This window comes from Coregonus lavaretus (genome assembly GCF_964263955.1).
Source record: "Coregonus lavaretus genome assembly, chromosome: 11".
Taxonomy (NCBI): Eukaryota; Metazoa; Chordata; class Actinopteri; order Salmoniformes; family Salmonidae; genus Coregonus; species Coregonus lavaretus.
The window spans coordinates 44,592,561-44,614,976 of record NC_139998.1 but is presented as its reverse complement, the minus strand read 5'-3'; the positions used below and the strand labels follow the sequence as shown (position 1 = coordinate 44,614,976).

General features: G+C 42.9%; 1 protein-coding gene across 1 annotated transcript in view; it reads right to left on the bottom strand.

The window, feature by feature from the left end:
• Nucleotides 1-21,114, bottom strand: part of LOC311137333 (unconventional myosin-IXb-like) — a 129,140-nt gene extending 108,026 nt beyond the window's left edge. Inside the window, exon 1 of the mRNA XM_084171773.1 lies at nt 20,672-21,114. The gene's annotated coding sequence lies outside the window, so the exon portion shown is untranslated. The remainder of the gene's footprint in view (nt 1-20,671) is intronic.
• Nucleotides 21,115-22,416: the final 1,302 nt, after the last annotated feature.

Genomic DNA, 22,416 nt, shown 5'->3' with positions numbered 1-22,416 from the left:
ATTTTTATGTCTCTGTGTCCAGTATGAAGGAAGTTAGAGGTAGTTTCGCAAACCAATGCTAAAATCACTGACATTGAAAAGGACTGCCATTCAAAGTTTTAGCTTTGTGTCACTGTCCATCTGACACAGGGAATGTTCCCAGTTTCTCAGGTTTTCTGCATCTAGAATCCAGCCTCAAATTTCCCTGACCGCAGGCTACATTTGATTTGCACACATGGGATTTACAGATTTTCCACTAGTGAGAATTGTTCTGTTGTCATTGGGTTAATTGATCGCACACATCGGACACCCATGCCGTGACTCGTTTTGTCTTCATCACTACAGTAGCTGTCACACGATAGGCCTACTCTAAAAAAAAGCACAGCCACAGAAACTTTACTGTCAGCAGCAAATAACTCTTCACCTCAACATCCGAGTTGAACACTAACAGAAACACGCACAGACACCCACTCTACTGTCACACACTTCATCTTCCCATTCATGGATGATTCAACTTCCACCTTAGCAGAAAGAGTGAAGAGACTGTTCAGGCTGTAAACTCAAGGATATCAGTGATTTCCTGAGAGAAGTGAAACTAACCGTCTCAAGCTTTTGGCAGCTCTTTATGGGCGACCGCCAAAGAAACTCAAAGCATTATGAAGAAGAGTCACATGATCAACATAAAAACGCAATGTCACCTTGGACCAGATGAGACAGGCATGCTTTATTAAGCTGTTGCCAAAAGGTCAACTCATGGGAAATCTGACTCTGCCTAAAATCCCAGAGTAGGGCTATGACGGTCTTGGAATTTGAGGTCACAGTACACAGTCACCGACATAACCGTTGGGGGATTGGTGCATATCAAACTCAAAAAGAAACACATGGCTTTCCCTATTACCATTACATTTCGTTATTATCAGTAGCATTTCATTATTATTATTCAAGTTATTAACTCTAAATATTAGTATAGTATACAAATTAAGAAATGTCAGATTGGAGAGGAATTCCCCCCCCAAAAAAACAGATTCCGATTTTGACCCACTAAACCATTTCACACCAAGTCCGATGCGTTTTTCCCTCCACTTTTCCGAACAATTAGCATAATGTCACCAACGCTGCTGCGGTCATTCTCTGTGGCAATATGTTGTTCAGTGGCTAGAGAGGACGCTGTAATGAGAGAAATCATACACTACTGGAAAAATAATATTAACATATAGGCTATGCATCCAATAGGATGAATCCTGAACGGAGCTTGGCTACGTTTCATTCAGATGCACCCCATTTAATAAGAGAGGAAATGCAAAACTGGCTCCTGTCGTCATTCCTCGCACATATGCTGACCCTGCAACAAGACACAGTTTCTCATTAAAGAGATGAAGCCCAGACAGGCCTATTTCAGGAAACTTTCTGAATGGACATAGAGAATTAGTTTACTCATACACGCATACCCACCCACCTAAATGGACCAATCAATCAAAGCCGCCTGCAGCGCATCTCACCCAGACACATAAGGACATACATTTGTTCTTTCCCAAAAACATATTAAAAACCTTGCCTTAGCTTCAAATCCCTTCTGTAGGATAACCAAAAATTGTCTACATTATAGAATAATGCTAAATCAATGTAGCCTATCAATGTAGCCTATCATATCACATTGACGAGGAAAGTTTTAAGGGGGATAATATAGAGACAGCTGTGACAGGCATGAAGATGAAATTAACAACCATTAGAAAATAGAAACACATGCAGGCAACCTGTCCATAGCCTAATGATCAGCCAACCTGTCCATAGCCTAATGATCAGCCAACCTGTCCATTGCCTAATGATCAGCCAACCTGTCCATTGCCTAATGATCAGCCAACCTGTCCATTGCCTAATGATCAGCCAACCTGTCCATTGCCTAATGATCAGCCAACCTGTCCATTGCCTAATGATCAGCCAACATGTCCATTGCCTAATGATCAGCCAACCTGTCCATTGCCTAATGATCAGCCAACCTGTCCATTGCCTAATGATCAGCCAACCTGTCCATTGCCTAATGATCAGCCAACCTGTCCATTGCCTAATGATCAGCCAACCTGTCCATTGCCTAATGATCAGCCAACCTGTCCATAGCCTAATGATCAGGCAACCTGTCCATAGCCTAATGATCAGGCAACCTGTCCATAGCCTAATAAAAATCAGCCACTGATCAATTTTAGTGAAGCTGTGTGTGGTTATTTAAACACTAATTTGAGTGCTTTATCTAAATCTGTGCAACCACTTATTGATAAGGGTCAATTCCGGCGTATGTATTTTTTTGCTCTTTCTTTTAGGGTTGCCTATAGCACAGGTGGTCGCCTAGATTCACTTTAGCAGGCTTATAATATTTAGTTTAATATATAGGCTATACGAATGACACATTAATATATTAATTAACTTCTAACTTACACCTCTGTCTTCACTGTTCCCTTCTTGCGCAATTCACGCCTCTCCACTGGCAACTCCACTGGCCTCTCTCTTCCCCCTCTCTCAAGCTCTTGAATGAGTACCTATATACACACACAAAAGTGTGTGGACACCCCTTCACATTTGTGGACTTGGCTATTTAAGCCACACCCGTTGCTGACAGGTGTATAAAATCGAGCACACAGCCATGCGATCTCCATAGACAAACATTGGCAGTAGAATGGCCTTACTGAAGAGCTCAGTGACTTTCAACGTGGCACCGTCATAGGATGCCACCTTTCCAACAAGTTAGTTCGCCAAATTTCTGCCCTGCTAAAGCTGCCCCAGTCAACTGTAAGTGCTGTTATTGTGAAGTGGAAACGTGCGAAACGGTAGGCCACACAAGCTCACAGAATGGGACCGCCGAGTGCTGAAGTGAGTAGCGTGTAAAAATAGTCTGTCCTCGGTTGCAACACTCACTACCAAGTTCCAAACTGCCTCTGGAAGCAACGTCAGCACAATAACTTTTCCCTTCGGCAGCTTCATGAAATGGGTTTCCATGGCAGCCCCACGCACACAAGCCTAAGATGACCATGCGCAATGCCAAGCGTCGGCTGGAGTGGTGTAAAGCTCGAAATTGGACTCTGGAGCAGTGGAAACGCGTTCTCTGGAGTGATGAATCACGCTTCACCATCTGCCCGAATGCATAGTGCCAGCTGTAAAGTTTGGTGGAAGAGGAATAATGGTCTGGGGCAGTTTTTCATGGTTTGGGCTAGGCCCCTTAGTTCCAGTGAAGGGAAATCTTAACACTACAGCATACCAATGACATTCTAGACGATTCTGTGCTTCCAACTTTGTGGCAACAGTTTGGGGAAGGCCCTTTCCTATTTCATCATGACAATGCCCCCGTGCACAAAGCGAGGTCCATACAGAAAAGGTTTGTCGAGATCGGTGTGGAAGAACTTGACTGGCCTGCACAAAGCCCTGACCTCAACCACATCGAATGCCTTTGGGATGAATTGGAAAGTCGACTGCGAGCCAGGCCTAATCGCCCAACATCAGTGCCCGACCTCACTAATGCCCGCAGCAAGGTTCCAAAATCTAGTGGAAAGCTTTCCCAGAAGAGTGGAGGCTATTATAGCAGCAAAGGAGGGACCAACTCCATATTAATGCCCAGGATTTTGGAATGAGATGTTCGACGAGCAGGTGTCTAGATACTTTTGGTCATGTAGTGTATATATAGACAATGAACAGCAATATAGTTTGAAACGTATTTTGAGCATTTTTTAAAAACTAATAGGATTAGGCCTATTCAAGGAGAGAAGCATCTGTCGATCCTCTAGCTTTCTGAATGGCTATAAAATAGGCTACACCGTTGGCAATGAACTGGTGGGGAAGTTTGAAAGGCGAGAGCGACGTGTAGCCTAGCTCTGGTGTGATGTGATCACATTGGCTAAATTGATACCTTGCTGCACTGATACATTGCAAACGTTTAGAAAACAACAGCCAGAGAGTTCTGAATAAATAATTGACAGATTGTGGCAGGACGATATTTCGCAATTGTTGTCAACGGTGTAATAAACAAAAATAATGTCTTCCTAATTATTTGGACGTAAATAACGGACTTGGTGAGAAAGGGCCTTTCACAAGATTAAATAATGGCAGGAGCATTAGATTCTTATTAAAGAGAGAGTCTAGACTTAAAGAGAGAGTCCAGAAACGTTTTGAATGGACATATAGGCCTATAGAGTGAAATCAGCAAACTCACACACCCCAATAAAATAACCCGCCAATCAAAGCCACCAGCGTATGTCAGACACAAGAGCAAATATTTATCCTTTCCTTAAAAGAGATTCAAAAACCAAAAGTACACTATAAGATAATGAATTGACAAGGGAAGTATGAAGGGGAGAGAGACGGCTATGCAATATAATGAAGATGAAATTTACAATCATTAAAATAGGTTTTAATGATTGCCAGGTTTTATAGGATTTGAGCACTGTCCATTTGAAACAATATTAGCGTATTATAGGCCTCAGAGCCAAAACAACCTTGTCGACTGCTATTTAATAATGAATTAAGTCAGACACATTCAACCTTTTTTAAAAGAAGACCGATTTATTTATTTACTAGCAAGAAATTTAAACATGCATTGTATAAAAGAAAGCCAACACATCAAAGATTGTTTTACTGAAGTGCCACTTCTACACCCCCGCGCATCTAGCGGTTTAGTTGCTGACCATCAAACGACAGTTGGAAAGAGGAGGAAGTGTAGACAGTTTAATAGACAGATTAATTTAGGAAACCAATTGCTTATAATCGTTAGTAAACACTCCCGCTATTTGGTAAAGTTTATCTACATTAAAATAAAGTTAATTTAAAAAATGAATGTTGGCGTGTTTAAAACGGTTTTGACAGTTATTATATTTTCATTGCGGTCTTCACCGTCAGTATAGCCCAGTATAATGTATCATGTAACCTACTGTTACTTGGCATTGGTAGTTCTACTAAGTGAATGAGAGAGAGAGAGAGAGAGAGAGAGAGAGAGAGAGAGAGAAAAACACAAGAAACAAGAGACTGACCTAAATCACTGTATGGCAGGCAGCAATGCTTTAGTAACAAGATCCAGAACTATTACTTTAGGCACATAGCCGCATCCACCCATCATGTATCACTGCTGTCACCAGGCAAGAGTTAGGTTTTTCAATGTGAAAGATACAAAATGCTGACCTACATGCACCCAAGAAAACAGTCCCACTCCCAACCAAGGAATAGGTTAATTTTGTTATCAAAACATTATCTTAAAAGCCATTGTTTCCTCTTGGTAAACATGCAAAAAGCCTGAATGACCAATATAGGCCTCTTCTCCACATTCACTATAAAGTGCTCCCAGACAGAACAGCAACTAAACAGTAAAGAGACCATGGTCAGAGAATTGCATCATCAGTAAGAGAAACTCTGGAATCATTTAGGTCCCATTTCAGAAGGGAAAGAGAGCTACAAAACAGCAGTCAGTGACTCGATTGTTGACCACAACCCCAGAAATCCAGGCCAAAAAATGCCAAGGCATGCAAAAGTGGACCACAAAAAACTGCATTATCATTATCCTGCATTATGAGCTGGTCTGGTTTAAATCTGTCAGTTTAACTATTTCCACTGATACCCACAATGGCTTCAAAGCAGAGATGCAAAGCTGTGCGAGGGGTCTCAGAACGCAATCAAATGGGTTATTGCGAATGCTTTAGCTTATCTCAGAACCCTCTGGAAGCGTGGAGGATGCCCAGAATTCCAAAGATAAAGATAATGGATCCATGGTTGGGGCTAAGCTCAGGTCTTTGCTGCTTACTATGGGCAGATGAGGAAATAAGACAAACAAGCTACTTATAAGTAGGTTATTGGTGAAGGTACCCCTATCCCCTCAATGGGACTAGGTCTAGCCTAAATCAGAATATTTTCATGACCTTTAGTAAGTGTAAAGATAAAATGTTCTAACAATTAGCCCAACAACAATGATGATTAGGCCTACCGTCTCATGATGTCCCATGAAAGCACCCTTTGAGCAATATAAACTATGCCAGTTTGTGTAAGACCACACATTTCTATCGCTGGGTAATTTGCTGTGGCTTTTCAATCCTAAGGACCGTAACAAATATTGTATCACTTGTGATGTGACCAATATTTCAATGAGCTCCATACGCAACACTCAGTAATAAACCTTGAGTTAGGTTTTATTGAATTCTAAAGATATCATCAGGAAGACAGATGTAAATGCACACAAATGGCATAACTGCTTTATTGGACTACATAAAAATGTGAGTGCCAAACCAACTTTGTGTAATGGAAATCAGGAATGTGTTTCTTGAAACACGAATGAAACAATTAGTGGTGCCGAGTAAAACAATTAGTGGTGCTGGCTTCAATATGGGGCAAGGCACAACAATCTGCAAACATGTAACATACACAGCCTTTATCAGAGATAGGGAAACGTTGTGACTTGAGCGATTCGCCTGACAGCCTGGCCTGGAATACCAACTATGCCATGTTACTCACTCCTCCACTCCATGTAGAGCTATAAACCCCGCCCAAGGTCAGTGTTTCCCCTATATGGTAAATCATGGCTGCCACTGCAAAAATGTGATTTAAAAAACGATTAAAACCCAAAAAATATTTTGGTGTAAACTCAAAACGACTAAAACCAGATATAAAGTAAAGATATATTTTTAAAATAAGAATTTTTGAGAACTAACAATCTAAAAACGAGACAGTCAGGGAGGATCTAAAATTTAAAAAATGTAATGGCATGGGCCCCCCATTTATTTTTTGTAATGTTAGAGTCACTCAGATAGCATAAGAACATGGATTAAGTGACCTCACTGAGCTGACAGCCATAAGATTATGAGCGCTTCACTGTATTAGTCAGTGAACTGTAGACGTCTGTCAGGTTGCTGCTAACACAAAGCTCAGAGCTGAACCACCGCTGGGTGACTGGCAGGAAGTGAATGAGCCATTACAGAGACTCACAGACAGACCATTGAAGGCATTTGGTGATTAACCCACACACATCACATCACAGCTACAGTGGGGAAAAAAAGTATTTAGTCAGCCACCAATTGTGCAAGTTCTCCCACTTAAAAAGATGAGAGAGGCCTGTAATTTTCATCATAGGTACACGTCAACTATGACAGACAAAATGAGGAAAAAAAATCCAGAAAATCACATTGTAGGATTTTTTATGAATTTATTTGCAAATTATGGTGGAAAATAAGTATTTGGTCAATAACAAAAGTTTCTCAATACTTTGTTATATATCCTTTGTTGGCAATGACACAGGTCAAACGTTTTCTGTAAGTCTTCACAAGGTTTTCACACACTGTTGCTGGTATTTTGGCCCATTCCTCCATGCAGATCTCCTCTAGAGCAGTGATGTTTTGGGGCTGTCGCTGGGCAACACGGACTTTCAACTCCCTCCAAAGATTTTCTATGGGGTTGAGATCTGGAGACTGGCTAGGCCACTCCAGGACCTTGAAATGCTTCTTACGAAGCCACTCCTTCGTTGCCCGGGCGGTGTGTTTGGGATCATTGTCATGTTGAAAGACCCAGCCACCTTTCATCTTCAATGCCCTTGCTGATGGAAGGAGGTTTTCACTCAAAATCTCACGATACATGGCCCCATTCATTCTTTCCTTTACATGGATCAGTCGTCCTGGTCCCTTTGCAGAAAAACAGCCCCAAAGCATGATGTTTCCACCCCCATGCTTCACAGTAAGTATGGTGTCCTTTGGATGCAACTCAGCATTCTTTGTCCTCCAAACACGACGAGTTGAGTTTTTACCAAAAAGTTATATTTTGGTTTCATCTCACCATATGACATTCTCCCAATCCTCTTCTGGATCATCCAAATGCACTCTAGCAAACTTCAGACGGGCCTGGACATGTACTGGCTTAAGCAGGGGGACACGTCTGGCACTGCAGGATTTGAGTCCCTGGCGGCGTAGTGTGTTACTGATGGTGGGCTTTGTTACTTTGGTCCCAGCTCTCTGCAGGTCATTCACTAGGTCCCCTCATGTGGTTCTGGGATTTTTGCTCACCGTTCTTGTGATCATTTTGACCCCACGGGGTGAGATCTTGTGTGGAGCCCCAGATCGAGGGAGATTATCAGTGGTCTTGTATGTATTCCATTTCCTAATAATTGCTCCCACAGTTGATTTCTTCAAACCAAGCTGCTTACCTATTGCAGATTCAGTCTTCCCAGCCTGGTGCAGGTCTACAATTTTGTTTCTGGTGTCCTTTGACAGCTCTTTGGTCTTGGCCATAGTGGAGTTTGGAGTGTGACTGTTTGAGGTTGTGGACAGGTGTCTTTTATACTGATAACAAGTTCAAACAGGTGCCATTAATACAGGTAACGAGTGGAGGACAGAGGAGCCTCTTAAAGAAGAAGTTACAGGTCTGTGAGAGCCAGAAATCTTGCTTGTTTGTAGGTGACCAAATACTTATTTTCCACCATAATTTGCAAATAAATTCATAAAAAATCCTACAATGTGATTTTCTGGATTTTTTTCCTCAATTTGTCTGTCATAGTTGACGTGTACCTATGATGAAAATTACAGGCCTCTCTCATCTTTATAAGTGGGAGAACTTGCACAATTTGTGGCTGACTAAATACTTTTTTTCCCCACTGTATATGGGGCTCCACCCACAGGAAGTGGATTCTGAGTGGCCTGGTCTCCTAAAACCTGAGCTAGCTGACATTCCCTTTGAACCAGGCAAGAGAGAGGGGCAGAAGAAATGGTACAAAAGCTTCCCATGCTGTGATGAATGTCAGGGTTAGGCTTCCCATTAGTGTGATGTCAGGATTAGTACACTGAGTGTACAAAACTTTAGGAACAACTGCTCTTTCCATGACAGACTGACCAGGTGAAAGCTATGATCCCTTAGTGATGTCACTTGTTAAATCCACTTCAATGAGTGTAGATGAAGGGGAGGAGACAGGTTAAAGAATGATTTTTAAGCCTTGAGACAATTGAGACATGGATTGTATGTGTGCCATTCAGCGGGTGAATGGGCAAGACAAAAGATTTAAGTGCCTTTGAACAAGGTATTTAAAAAAAAAGGCATTTTAGCAGACACTCTTATCCAGAGCAATTTACGATGCAGTGCCTTAGACCACTGTGCCACTCGGGAGGTGCTAGGTGCAGGTGCTAGGTGCACCGGTTTGAGTGTCAAAACCTGCAACGCTTCTGGGTTTTTCACGCTCAACAGCTTCCCATGTGTATCAAGACTGGTCCACCACCCAAAGGACAATCCAGTCAACTTGACACAACTGTTGGAAGCATTGGAGTCAACATGGGCCAGCATCCCTGTGGAACGCTTTCGACACCTTGCCTCAATGAAGGTGTTCCTAATGTGTTGTACACTCCGTGTATATCTTCCTGCAGACCACCTGGAGACAAGGGCCATTGAGGCGTCCATCAGCAGCTAGCCTGACAGGGATGAGCAGCAGAGCTGGCCCGGGGCCAAACACAATTGGTGCATTTCCATACGGGATTTACCTCAGTGTTTTACCAAAAAGGGTTTTCTGTTTCCATCTACGTGGGCTGGCACCCATGTCTCACTGGGCCATGGCTCCGGCGGACCTGCTCTCACTTGGGGCCAAAGCCAGGCCACTGGTACTTTTCAGCTGTCATTTAAATAACAATGACTAACTGTGAACATAAGCACCTTCTCACAAAGCAACTTTATTATGCAGAGATGTTGATTCTGCTCTTCACAAGTCCTCACTGTCAGCCCTAGCTATGGAAACACAATTTCCCTAGTATAACATAAGTGTAACAGTCGAAAAGCTGCAATTGTCCTCCAGGCACAAAGAGAAGGGCATGCAGTGGTAAATCAGCCAGAGGCCCTTTTATAGAGAGCAGATGCAACCAGTCAGCCTGAATGAAAGTCTCTCTCTCACTGGAGCATGTGGCTGAAACAGAAATGCTGCCTTCGTTTCAGAATCACCTCAATCGGAGACTTAACTCTTTTTGCAGACGGCCGGGGAAAAAGAGAAACTAAAAGACCAGCAGAAAAGAGCGAGGCAGGCAGCCCCCTCCTCCCTACCAACGCCACTCGGATCTCTAAGCCTGGCCAGCCATGAACAATAAAACATGAGCTCAAGAACATCTGCTTCTTCTTTCTTCAGTGAAAAGAAAAGAGAAAAGAAAATACAGGGATCCAAAACTGCATTTGATTTTATAAATTTGATATAAAAGTAAGCTGACAGACAAGAAAGAAAAGAATAAGAATGAACCAGCCAGACATCTGACATACCAGAACCAAACAGAAGAGCACTAATGATGGGATGACAGTTGGTATGGTCAGCTGACTGTACTGTATTGATTAGGTACAGCAAAAACATGCACAACAGATCAGTAGATAAACAATGCCGCCACCATCTCACATCCTCTTGAAGGCAGGTATAGACCTAACCCTGTGTTCACACAAGGTATTTCCAGGTATTGCAGAGGGCTGTTTGTAAAGTACGCAGCAGGGCGTATGTTTGCAAAATATGTAACTGGACCATGACCCCGGGATGAGACTGTATCGAACCTCTCCCTCTCTTCCTCAGGGAATTCAACACCAATTTTATCCGTGCTCAATAAAACCCTTTAGTGTAATTTACACAGCGGGTCGGTAATCTGACAGGCCTGGCCACAGCTCCGCTCCCCCACAGCCTCACATGTGGCAATGCTCCAGTAACGAAGTCCAGATGCCAAGTTAGTTAGTTTCCCCTGCACAGGGTGTCAGCGCCAGGAGAGGAGCTGAGTAGAGTGCTAGACCAGCCCCTAGCCCATATGCTGCACTTCCATCGAAGACTTACCCCACACCAGTGTGTCGCCAGTGTTAATGTAAGCTCTAGTGTTATTGTGTTTCCATCAGGAATGTGACACTAAAGACTTTGGGTGAGCAGAATCAATAACTCCGCATCATCAGGACAGTTGCTTTGTGAGAAGGTGTTTAAGTTCACAGTTAAGCCTTTGTTATGTAAATGCCAGCTGAAAAGTACCAGTGGCCTGGCTTTGGCCCAAAGTGAGAGCCTTACAGAAATGTTCCATACACACAAAAAGCCTATTTCTCTAAAATGTTGCGCACAAATTTGTTTACATCCTTGTTAGTGAGCATTTCTCCTTTGCCAATATAATCCATCCACATGACAGGTGTGGCATATCAAGAAGCTGATTAAACAGCATGATCATTACGCTGGAGACAATAAAAGACCACTAAAATGTGCAGTTTTGTCACACAAACCAATGCCACAGACGTCTCAAGTTGAGGGAGCATGCAATTGGCATGCTGACAAATAAAATGGATTTATAGTATACACTAGTGTAACACTGGTGTTACAGTCGAAAAGCAGTGCACGATGGCTGCATGGCCGGCAGCAGACCAACATGAGGTTTCTATATAAATCACATGCAAACTTCTAATCCAGGAGACCTGCATGCATGACAATAGATGAGTTTCCCAGCAGACGATTCCCAGCAGACGATTTGTTTACAATATTGAAATCCAAAGCGTTCCATGGCTCGGGACATCCTGGCGGGTGGCGAGTCCCAATGCCTTCTGCCCTGGAAAACTGCTCTGACCCAGGGGTTTAGTCAGTGGGGTGCAATGTACACTGTATAGAATTTTGCATAGAGAAATGTAAACCATAGAGCTTACTATTAATGCTAGAGCTGACGACTGTTCATTCTACATCACAGAGAAGCATATTTGTACGTTCTGTAATGTTGCATCCCTTCTGGATAAGCCTGAGCACAGAAGAGAGTCTGGGAGGGGTGGATGGGGGGGGAGCAGCTGCGTGCGTCGAGGAGCAGAAATCAGTTAGAGGTGAATGAGAAGTTGAGGCAAGGAGGCAGACAGAGGGGATATTGTGCGGGAGCGCTCATGTGGGCCACTGCTCTAAAAACACTTCCCAAACACATGACTCCATTGTGGCACCAGAATAGCCATCAACCCTGCTGCTGCACCAAGTCCATACTTAGCTAAGCCCTCCCAGGCTCCCTCCCTCTCAGCTCCCTCCTACTCCTAGCAGACAATTAGACCCTGACCACACCCTGTTAGACTAAACCATATGTTAAACTTGGATTGCCATAAAACACAGGGACATATAACAAGGACAATAAGGAGCTTGTCTGTTATTAAGGAGGTCTTGAGTAATCTCCTCCTATAGGGCACTGGAGCAATCTTCCCTGTGGCGTACCCCTTGTGATGTTTTAGTGGGGATTCATGCATTAAGGTGTGACTGTAAGCACCTTAGGGAGGATAACTCCTTTCTAACCTTAAAAATCCACAGATTATCACTTTACTGACCCACTATGATCTGATGGCTTTTGGCAAATTGTTTTGATGACTGACACCAAAGGAAAAACATTCTGAACTCAATGCCATCCAAAACCCCAACGCCATCCAAAGCCCCTATTCAATACAGTGGAACACACAAACATACCATAAAAATCACCTGGCAGTGCTATTTCCATATGGACACTGGAATGTCTGTTATATTACCATACAGCTAGACACATCAGAATTATTACCCTCAAAAACGTACATATGGAGACATTCAGCCGTGAACAGACAGACTTGAAAAGGTCAAAATAGACCAAAAGCAAACACAACGAGGTGAAGCTGGCCAATCCTGAACAACACTGCGCCAAGTCATTCTTAAATTCAGTTCAGTCACACTGGCTGCCGTTGGTGCTGCTGGACTAGTTGGCACATTCAATGGGAATCGTTTGTCACCGTTACTGCCTCGCCTGGCTGATTTCTCTCGTTTATTCTCAATTTTCCCTCCTTTGTGCCCATCCCTGGTGCCGTTAAACTTCAAGGCAAAATGGTGGGTGGGAGCTCCATTATGAGCAGGTCTCTTCAGCCCTGTGTTGTGTTCTCTCACACTGTACTTCTCTCTTACGTAGGCAGTGTTTATTTATAAGGGTGTGTTTACTGGGCCTTGGTCTCCAGAGGAAACTATCACACTGAAGCAGGCCACTGATATTCATCTTCATCAAGAGGAGCACTTCACTACTTCTATTATAAACATTACTTTTCACATAACCACCAACTCAAGTAACTCGGCAATGAAAAAGGGCCTATTACAGTAGCTCCATGAATTATGAAGTTCATAAAGCTTCAGTATCAGATCAGAAAGTAGGCTAATGGTCCAAACAGGAAATCAAAGCACACCCAGGACCTGTACTGCTGGTCAGAGGAAAGGGAGAAAGCAGGGTGGCCTTAACTGATGGCTGTGATTCTGGAGCAGCCAGGCTTACGGTGGATGCTGGGACTGGGTCTGGAGCAGCCAGGCTTACGGTGGATGCTGGGACTGGGTCTGGAGCAGCCAGGTTTACGGTGGATGCTGGGACTGGGTCTGGAGCAGCCAGGCTTATGGTGGATGCTGGGACTGGGTCAGCCAGGTTTACGGTGGATGCTGGGACTGTGTCTGGAACAGCCAGGCTTAAGGTGGATGCTGGGACTGGGTCGGGTATAGCCAGGTTTACGGTGGATGCTGGGACTGTGTCTGGAGCAGCCAGGCTTACGGTGGATGCTGGGACTGGGTCGGGTGTAGCCAGGTTTACGGTGGATGCTGGGACTGGGTCTGGAGCAGCCAGGCTTACGGTGGATGCTGGGACTGGGTCAGCCAGGTTTACGGTGGATGCTGGGACTGTGTCTGGAGCAGCCAGGCTTACGGTGGATGCTGGGACTGGGTCAGCCAGGTTTACGGTGGATGCTGGGACTGTGTCTGGAGCAGCCAGGCTTACGGTGGATGCTGGGACTGGATCGGGTGTAGCCAGGTTTACGGTGGATGCTGGGACTGGGTCTGGAGCAGCCAGGTTTACGGTGGATGCTGGGACTGGGTCTGGAGCAGCCAGGCTTATGGTGGATGCTGGGACTGGGTCAGCCAGGTTTACGGTGGATGCTGGGACTGTGTCTGGAACAGCCAGGCTTAAGGTGGATGCTGGGACTGGGTCGGGTATAGCCAGGTTTACGGTGGATGCTGGGACTGGGTCTGGAGCAGCCAGGTTTACGGTGGATGCTGGGACTGGGTCTGGAGCAGCCAGGTTTACGGTGGATGCTGGGACTGGGTCTGGTGCAGCCAGGTTTACGGTGGATGCTGGGACTGGGTCTGGAGCAGCCAGGTTTACGGTGGATGCTGGGACTGGGTCTGGTGCAGCCAGGTTTAGTCTGGTGCAGGGGAGTGCCTGTCATGTCTCTGGACCTGGTTCACTGGCTCACTGACCACAGAGGATGGAGGGGGAGCTTATTAATCCTCACCAGGACAAACAACCTGTCATCCTGTCCAAACGCACACACACATACACACACACACAGGTCCAGACAGCCATCTTCCTGAGAGAGCTAACTTCAGGGACCAGACCGGTAGTGAGGGGGTGGAGAGCCATAGTCCAATAGTCTGTCCTTGACCTGGGATACTAATTTTACAGTTCATTATTTATGAATGTACAGGAATACATATATTTGAGTAACTTTCATGAAAGAAAAAAGAAATCCATCGAACAACAGATGTTTTAGGCTTAGTCATAGTGAAACACGTCAATTCTGGTCTTCATTTTGACAGTTTGTTGCAAAAGTGATATATTTTGGTATTTTCAAAGTATATCTAGCTATTTTTGCCCCTAGCGGTTCTACTCTACCATTGAAATCGTGATGTAGAGGCACCTTGAGAAGGTTCCTCTACGTCAGCTCAAAAGGAGGGGTTAGGTATGAAATATACTCCCTTCTAGATGTGCTGGGTGGTACCACCTCAAGGCTTACTATAAAAGCAGGTGACAGCGTGCCTTATTTGGTCTTGGTAAGTGGAGTGTGCCAATATATTTAACATGATGCTTCCTTGACTAGACTACTGCCGTAACACAACATTTCAAAAGGCAGTAAGGCACATTTCCGCACATTACCAAATTCAACATTTTTGCTTACTGTTTCATACACATCTATGTGCTTTTACAAAAAAAAAAAAAAAACATGTCGGCTATGAGGATTATACATTTATATTCGTAGCTACATCCATCGTAACAAGAAATAGATGACAATGGTGGTCATGTCAAGAAATTGTAGTTTTTCCCCAACCGCTATGACTGATTGGTGGTGCAGTCTGCTAAAATAGTTGGCTCATAGTTCAATAGTTCTAGTTCCACATGGGGCAGAGATTTTTTTATTTTCTTCAAATCCTTTATTTATAATATTCATCCTGTGCCCACACTTATAATTCAGAAAAGTGAAAGCATACCTGTGGGAGGGGTCGCCCTGGTAGTAGTTGTAGGTTTTTATACAGTACCCAAGACCAATCTGTGAGTCATTTCACCATTGGAAAAAGAGCTACTGTGTAAATACTGCAATGCGGGTTGGATTGAATTGAGCCCCTAATCTTCATTTTCAAGGTGATGATTGCACTTTTCTTCCCAACACAATACCGCAATAAATGTGAGTCCACATTCCAAATATTTATTTTTACGCCCTATGGGGGATTCAAACTTACACCGCAAGTGGCAATAGACATCAGGAACTCAGTGCCTTACCACTGTGAGCTAACTGTCCAGAGCCATGTTTGCTCGCAATGCACATTATTTTATTATCAGAGCGTGCCAGTGGACTTCTGGTAAATATGCTTTATTGAGAAAGTGTTGGGATCAGGTACAACTACTTTTTCCCACCTCTAAAATGAATATTTATGAGCAATTCCCTCCACCTACAACTTCTCACCTGAATGCATTTTTAAAAAATTATTTAAAGGGCTTGGGCAAAGGCTGAAATTTGGGTTGGGAGTTACCCTTTAAAGCACCACAAGTATATGTGTACCTCCCTCCCTCCCTGGGACAAACAACCAGGGAACGTGTCTACAGGGGCTGCCCATACCTGTGATGTGGTCTTTGAAAGTGCATATTATGACGTTGTCTAAGCCTATGCTATCTTGTGGGATAGGTCGTTTGACGTGCATGATGCAACAAGTCATCTGTCCATGACTGACAGCACACACTTTTCTTGTCATCCTGTGCTAGAAGGTTGTTGCATTGTGTGGGTGAACATTACACAAAATCTCCAGCTAAAACATATGGTTTAGTGTTTGATCATCATCATCATCATCATTATTATGACTTCATTCTTTTTTACTTTGAGCATGTTATTTTATGATAGCTGTGGCGAGCTGAATGAAGGCTAAGCACAACAGCACCAAACAAATGTAGGCCTTCTTCAAATTGACAGTGTCTTTTTCACTACACACTGTAATTACAGCTAATTATAAAGTTGCAATAAACTAAGATTGCCCACATTGAGAGATCAGAGTTGACCAGAAAGAATGTGGAGTGCCTTCCACGCAATCAGTTTCCCTCTATCCTAAGAGTTTTCCATACGTTTGTACCAAACGCACGTCATCACTAATCGTACCGCATAGCTCGGTTAGCTGCTCGCTGCAGAATTCAAAGCTCTTTTTCTTCCCTCTCCCCACAAGATGACACACCCAGGAGCATTCCTGTCAATATACTGCAGGCAGGGCTCCTCTGGATTAAAGGCTTGCTCTGATCAAAGCCCCAGCCAATCACGGACAGAGACGCGGAGGACCTGGGCCCTGGGCTCAACACCTGCAACTCCATATCCTAGCCTACATTGGACAAGCTTTTCAGAAATGACCAGTTCAAGCAACCCTGACGATCTTATTAGAAATAACCAATTGCTTACAGTGTTTAAAAATCATGCTGGTACAGAATAACTCCTATACTGAAATTGGAATGAAAATCTAAAATCGGGACAGATGTTATTTTTATAGGAGTGCATAACTGTAATAAACCTACATAATGACAACTTGTCGTCATCCTTTTGAAAACTATAGACAGTGAATGAGTTGCTTGGTGAGTAAACTGACTAAGCATTTCCATTCAGGATTTACCCCAGTGTTTTACCCAAAAGGCTCAGACTTTTCTGTTTACATCTACGCAGGCTGGCACCAGTGTCTCACTGGGCCATGGCTCCGGCGGACCTGCTCTCACTTGGGGCAAAAGCCAGGCCACTGGTACTTTTCAGCTTCATTTACATAACATTTACATTTTTGTCATAACAATGGCTAACTGCGAACTTTAACACCTTCTCACAAAGCAACTGTTTTGATTATGCAGAGGTAGTTGATTATGCACTTCACAAGTCCTCACTGTCAGCCTTAGCTATAGAAACAAAAATGTCCCTAGTATAACATCAGGGTGTATATAACACTGGTGTTACAGTCGAAAAGCAGCAGAAAGGTAAACTACACTAACAAAGGATCACTCCTCCCTCCCAACCAGGGGAGAACGACTGCCTACTCGCATAGAGGATTTCAAGTTGAAGGCCGACCGCGGTACTGCAGGCATCGTTTCCATAATCCTCGATTAGAGTGAATGGGGAAATGGTGATCGCCGTGGTCAATATTTGTGGATATATACACTACCGGTCAAAAGATTTAGAAAACCTACTAATTCAAGGGTTTTTATTTATTTTTACTATTTTCTACATTGTAGAATAATAGTGAAGACATCAAAACTATGAATTAACACATATGGAATCATGTAGTAACCAAAAAAGTGTTAACCAAATCAAAATAGATGTTATATTTGAGATTCTTCAAAGTAGCCACCCTTTGCCTTGATGACAGCTTTGCACACTCTTGGCATTCTCTCAACCAGCTTCATGAGGTAGTCACCTGGAATGCATTTTAATTAACAGGTGTGCCTTGTTAAAAGTTAATTTGTGGAATTTATTTCCTTCTTAATGCATTTCAGCCAATCAGTGGTGTTGTGACGAGGTAGGGGGGGGTATACAGAAGATAGCCCTATTTGGTAAAAGACCACGTCCATATTATAGCGAGAACAGCTCAAATAAGCAAAGAGAAACGACAGTGCATCATTACTTTAAGACATGAAGTCAGTCAATCCGGAAAAATTCAAGAACTGTTCTTCAAGTGCAGTCGCAAAAACCATCAAGCGCTATGATGAAACTGGCTCTCATGAGGACCGCCACAGGAATGGAAGACCCAGAGTTACCTCTGCTGCAGAGGATAAGTTCATTAGAGTTAACTGCACCTCAGATTGCAGCCCAAATAAATGCTTCACAGAGTTCAAGTAATAGACACATCTCAACATCAACTGTTCAGAGGAGACTGTGTGAATCAGGCCTCCATGGTCGAATTGCTGCAAAGAAACCACTACTAAAGGACACCAATAAGAAGAAGAGACTTGCTTGGCCCAAGAAACCCGAGCAATAGACATTAGACCGGTGGAAATCTGTCCTTTGGTCTGATGAGTCCAAATTTGAGATTTTTAGTTCCAACCGCCATGTCTTTGTGAGACGCAGAGTAGGTGAATGGATGATCTCCGCATGTATGGTTCCCACCGTGAAGCATGGAGGAGGAGGTGTGATGGTGTGGGGGTGCTGGTGACACTGTCTGTGATTTACTTAGAATTCAAGGCACACTTAACCAGCATGGCTACCACAGCATTCTGCAGCGATACGCCATCCCATCTGGTTTGCGCTTAGTGGGACTATCATTTGTTTTTCACAGGACAATGACCCAACACACCTCCAGGATGTGTAAGGGCTATATTAGACCGGAAAAGCAGCCAACAAGTGCTCAGCATATGTGGGAACTCCTTCAAGACTGTTGGAAAAGCATTCCAGGTGAAGCTGGTTGAGAGAATGCCAAGAGTGTGCAAAGCTGTCATCAAGGCTACTTTGAAGAATTTCAAATATAAAATATATTTTGATTTGTTTAACACTTTTTTGGTTACTACATGATTCCATATGGGTTATTTCATCATTTTGATGTCTTCATTATTCTACAATGTAGAAAATAGTAAAAATAAAGAAAAACCCTTGAATGAGTAGGTGTGTCCAAACTTTTGACTGGTACTGTATTTCATGTATGTAACTAGCATTCCAAGGCATTTGAGTCAGTTATGAAACAACGTCTCTATTTATTAGATATATTTTCTGTTCCGCAATCACATTTACTATGATAGAGTTACATTTACATTTACATTTTAGTCATTTAGCAGACGCTCCTATCCAGAGCGACTTACAGTTAGTGCATACATTTTCATACTGGCCCCCCGTGGGAAACTAACCCACAACCCTGGCGTTGCAAGCGCCATGCTCTACCAACTGAGCTACAGGGGACTACATACACATAAATACATATACATATTTCCCTTTATTACTTTCCAACCCCACCACCCCTTCCCTAATTGGAGTAAAACTAGTGAACAACAACGCTTAGGCCTCTACTTCCAGCTTATACATACTATATACATTTTATGGACACAGTCAATTTTACAATTATTCTATTTTGTTTGTTTTTAACTCCTGAACTTCCTCTACCCTCAACCTCTCCGATCATTTTCATGATGTCCATCCGGTTTGCTTCTACATGCCATATCTTTCTAACTGTGCTCTTTCACAAAAGCTCTCAACCTATAACCTATATACTTATTATGGACACAGTATGCTTTACATTAGTTATCTTGTTGTTATTAGTTGTTGTTAGTTGTTATTAGTCCCATCCTTCAGCTCTATTCAACACATCCCACCTATCTCTTAACACGAGTTAGGGGCTGAAATGGCCGCTGTATCTTGTTCAGCACAGGAATCTCTCAACAAAGAAGTTGAATTGGTTAGGTCCACTAATCAAATCAAATTGTTTTGGTCACATACACATATTTAGCAGATGTTTTGCGGGTGTAGCGAAATGCTTGTGTTCCTAGCTCCAACAGTGCAGTAGTATCTAACAATTTACAACAATACACAAATCTAAAAGTAAAATAATGGAATTAAGAAATATATAAATATTAGGACGAGCAATGGCAAACAGAGCAGCTCAAGACAGGGAAGTGTAGATACATTACTTCATCAGGAGGAAATGACTTGCCACATTAGACAATGGAAACAACACCAAGAATGACAGACTTTTCAGCTAAACATACGCCTAATTTTACTGTTCCTATTTGTTCTTTTTCAGTTAGAGGTTTTTCCACAGCTCATACATTATTCATGTATTACAGTGCTGTGGAGCATTTTGACAACATGTGGTTGGGTAGAGGTGAAAGGACACGGGACTAAATTTCTTTAACTATGAAGCTTGGCTCACCCACTATTTTTTGCTCCAAAATGTGTCATTTGTACAATATAAAGTCTGTAGACTACGTTTGTATATGTGTACGCTCAGACAACGAGCATGAGCACTGGTTATCACAATGCATAAGTGACATGTGGGTATTGTCGTTCAGTTCACAACTTGTCTGGCTGATTATTTGGACAACAATGGAATAAGAATACAAATTCAACATTCTCAAACTATTCAGCATTCCAAGTGTGATGTTGCTCGTTCCAATGTCAGTCAGTGTATATATAGATAACTCCTGCACCACAATTCGTCAGGACAGGAAGAAAATCACAGAGGCAGTTTCAAGTTCTGAATGAGTGACATGATAGGTTTGTATCTATTTGGGAGAGGAAGTAGACAATAAGGTAACTTTAATTATCAGACATCAATGAACTGTAAACGGTGAAATGTCTGTTAGCTAATATTATCACACCTAAAAATATTACTGTCAAGACACTTTGCTCACTAAAAAATTATTTGGATACTACTGTACCACAATTCTGGCTAATGTCTGCTTCCCATCTTTCATGATCTGTTCCTTGATAAACTTTTGTTCAAAACAATCACTCTAATAATTTATCTTACCTTGTTCAGTTGTTTTTGTCATTGTCTGAGATTACTCCTTATTGTATTTCCCGCATACAACTGATAGATAATTCAGAAAGCCTCTTTTGTAGTTACCTTTATGATGAAATCAAGACTGGCTAACCAACCAAATACTTTCAGCTAACGTTAGCATAGCTAACAGGCTAAGGACGTTGCCGTTCAGAATCAAGCACTAAACATATGCTTTTAGTAGCTAGTCAAAAAACGGGTTAGAAGTACGCCGCAAAGTTATTTATCTACAAGGTAGTCTACCTGTTTGCAATGGCTATCTTACCCAAATACTGTAACCTTGCTTGTGGTAAAAGAAGTTCAATAGTACGTCCTTTCAAGTCTACTGGCTGGCTTCGCGAGTTGACTACAACGATGATATGGTTGACTACTAGCTCACTAGCTGCTAGCCTAGCTACCTACTTCCTTTCTCTGGCAGGCTCCGTGAAAAAAAGTTGACAAAAAGCCGCAAACGATATTCCACAGAGTTTCTAAACCCAGATGCGCTTCAAAGCGAGACTTCCGGTGACGCTTGCGAAACAGACCAAACAGACCAGGCCGGGGTTTGGTGTTTGAGAAGTCATTGAGAGGAGTGAAAAATGATCTCTTAGTTGTTACTTTTTTCAAAATCTAAAGGCACAGCCTAGATTCGAGACAATTTTTTAAGTAGTTGAACATGTTATTACTCCAACCTCGTAAAAGTGACAAACTGACACATTTTTATTTTCATAAAAAACAACTTTATATCGAAGGAGTGCCTTTGAGTTGACATCTTGCACATGCGCAGTTTGGCGTGTAAAGCTCGTTAGACACAATGAGGTGTTTCGACGGCATGACATCGCCTACAAGTGTGATCGGGGATTTCTATTGGAGAAGCACTTTAACCCTCCCGTTGTCCTAGGGTCAAAATGACCCGCCACATTTGGTTCAACACAGTGGCGGGTCATTTTGACCCTAGGACAACGGGAGGGTTAAGCACGTCTGGATATTCCAAACAATGCAACAAACTCACTGTTGCACCAAAAATGTAATTGCTCAGCGCCCTCTACAGATATTAGATTAGTAATGCACTTTAAATGTTGAGTGCAGTGACATCACAGGGGAAAACTTAGTTAAAAGTATCTTTGGTAACCTGTGGTAACATTTAGACCTGCAACTGAAAAGCACCATGCAATAAAGGCATTTTACTACCGGTAAAGAACCCAGGTAAGTGTTTTACAAGCTATACGTTTTGTTATATGTTAAACATTTGTTGTTGATATGTCAGGTAGAAGCTGGTATCACAGTCTGATTCATCAGCCTAGCAACTATAATGAACAAAAATATAAGCGCAACAATTTCTAAGATTTTACTGAGTTACAGTTCATTTTCAGTCAATTGAAATAAATAAATTAGGCCCTAATGGAGTTCACATGAATGGGCAGGGGTGAAGCCATGGGTGGTCCCGGGAGGGCATAGGCCTACCCACTTGGGAGCCGGGCCCACCCACTGGGGAGCCAGGCCCAGCCAATCAGAATGAGTTTTTCCCCACAAAAGGGCTTTATTACAGATAGAAATACTCCTCAGTTTCATCAACTGTCCAGGTGGCTGGTTTTAGACAATCCCACAGGTGAAGAAGCTGGATGTGGAGGTCCTGGGCTGGCGTGGTTACTCGTGGTCTGCGGTTGTGAGGCCAGTTGGACGTACTGCCAAATTCTCTAAAATGACGTTGGAGGCAGCTTATGGTAGAGAAATTA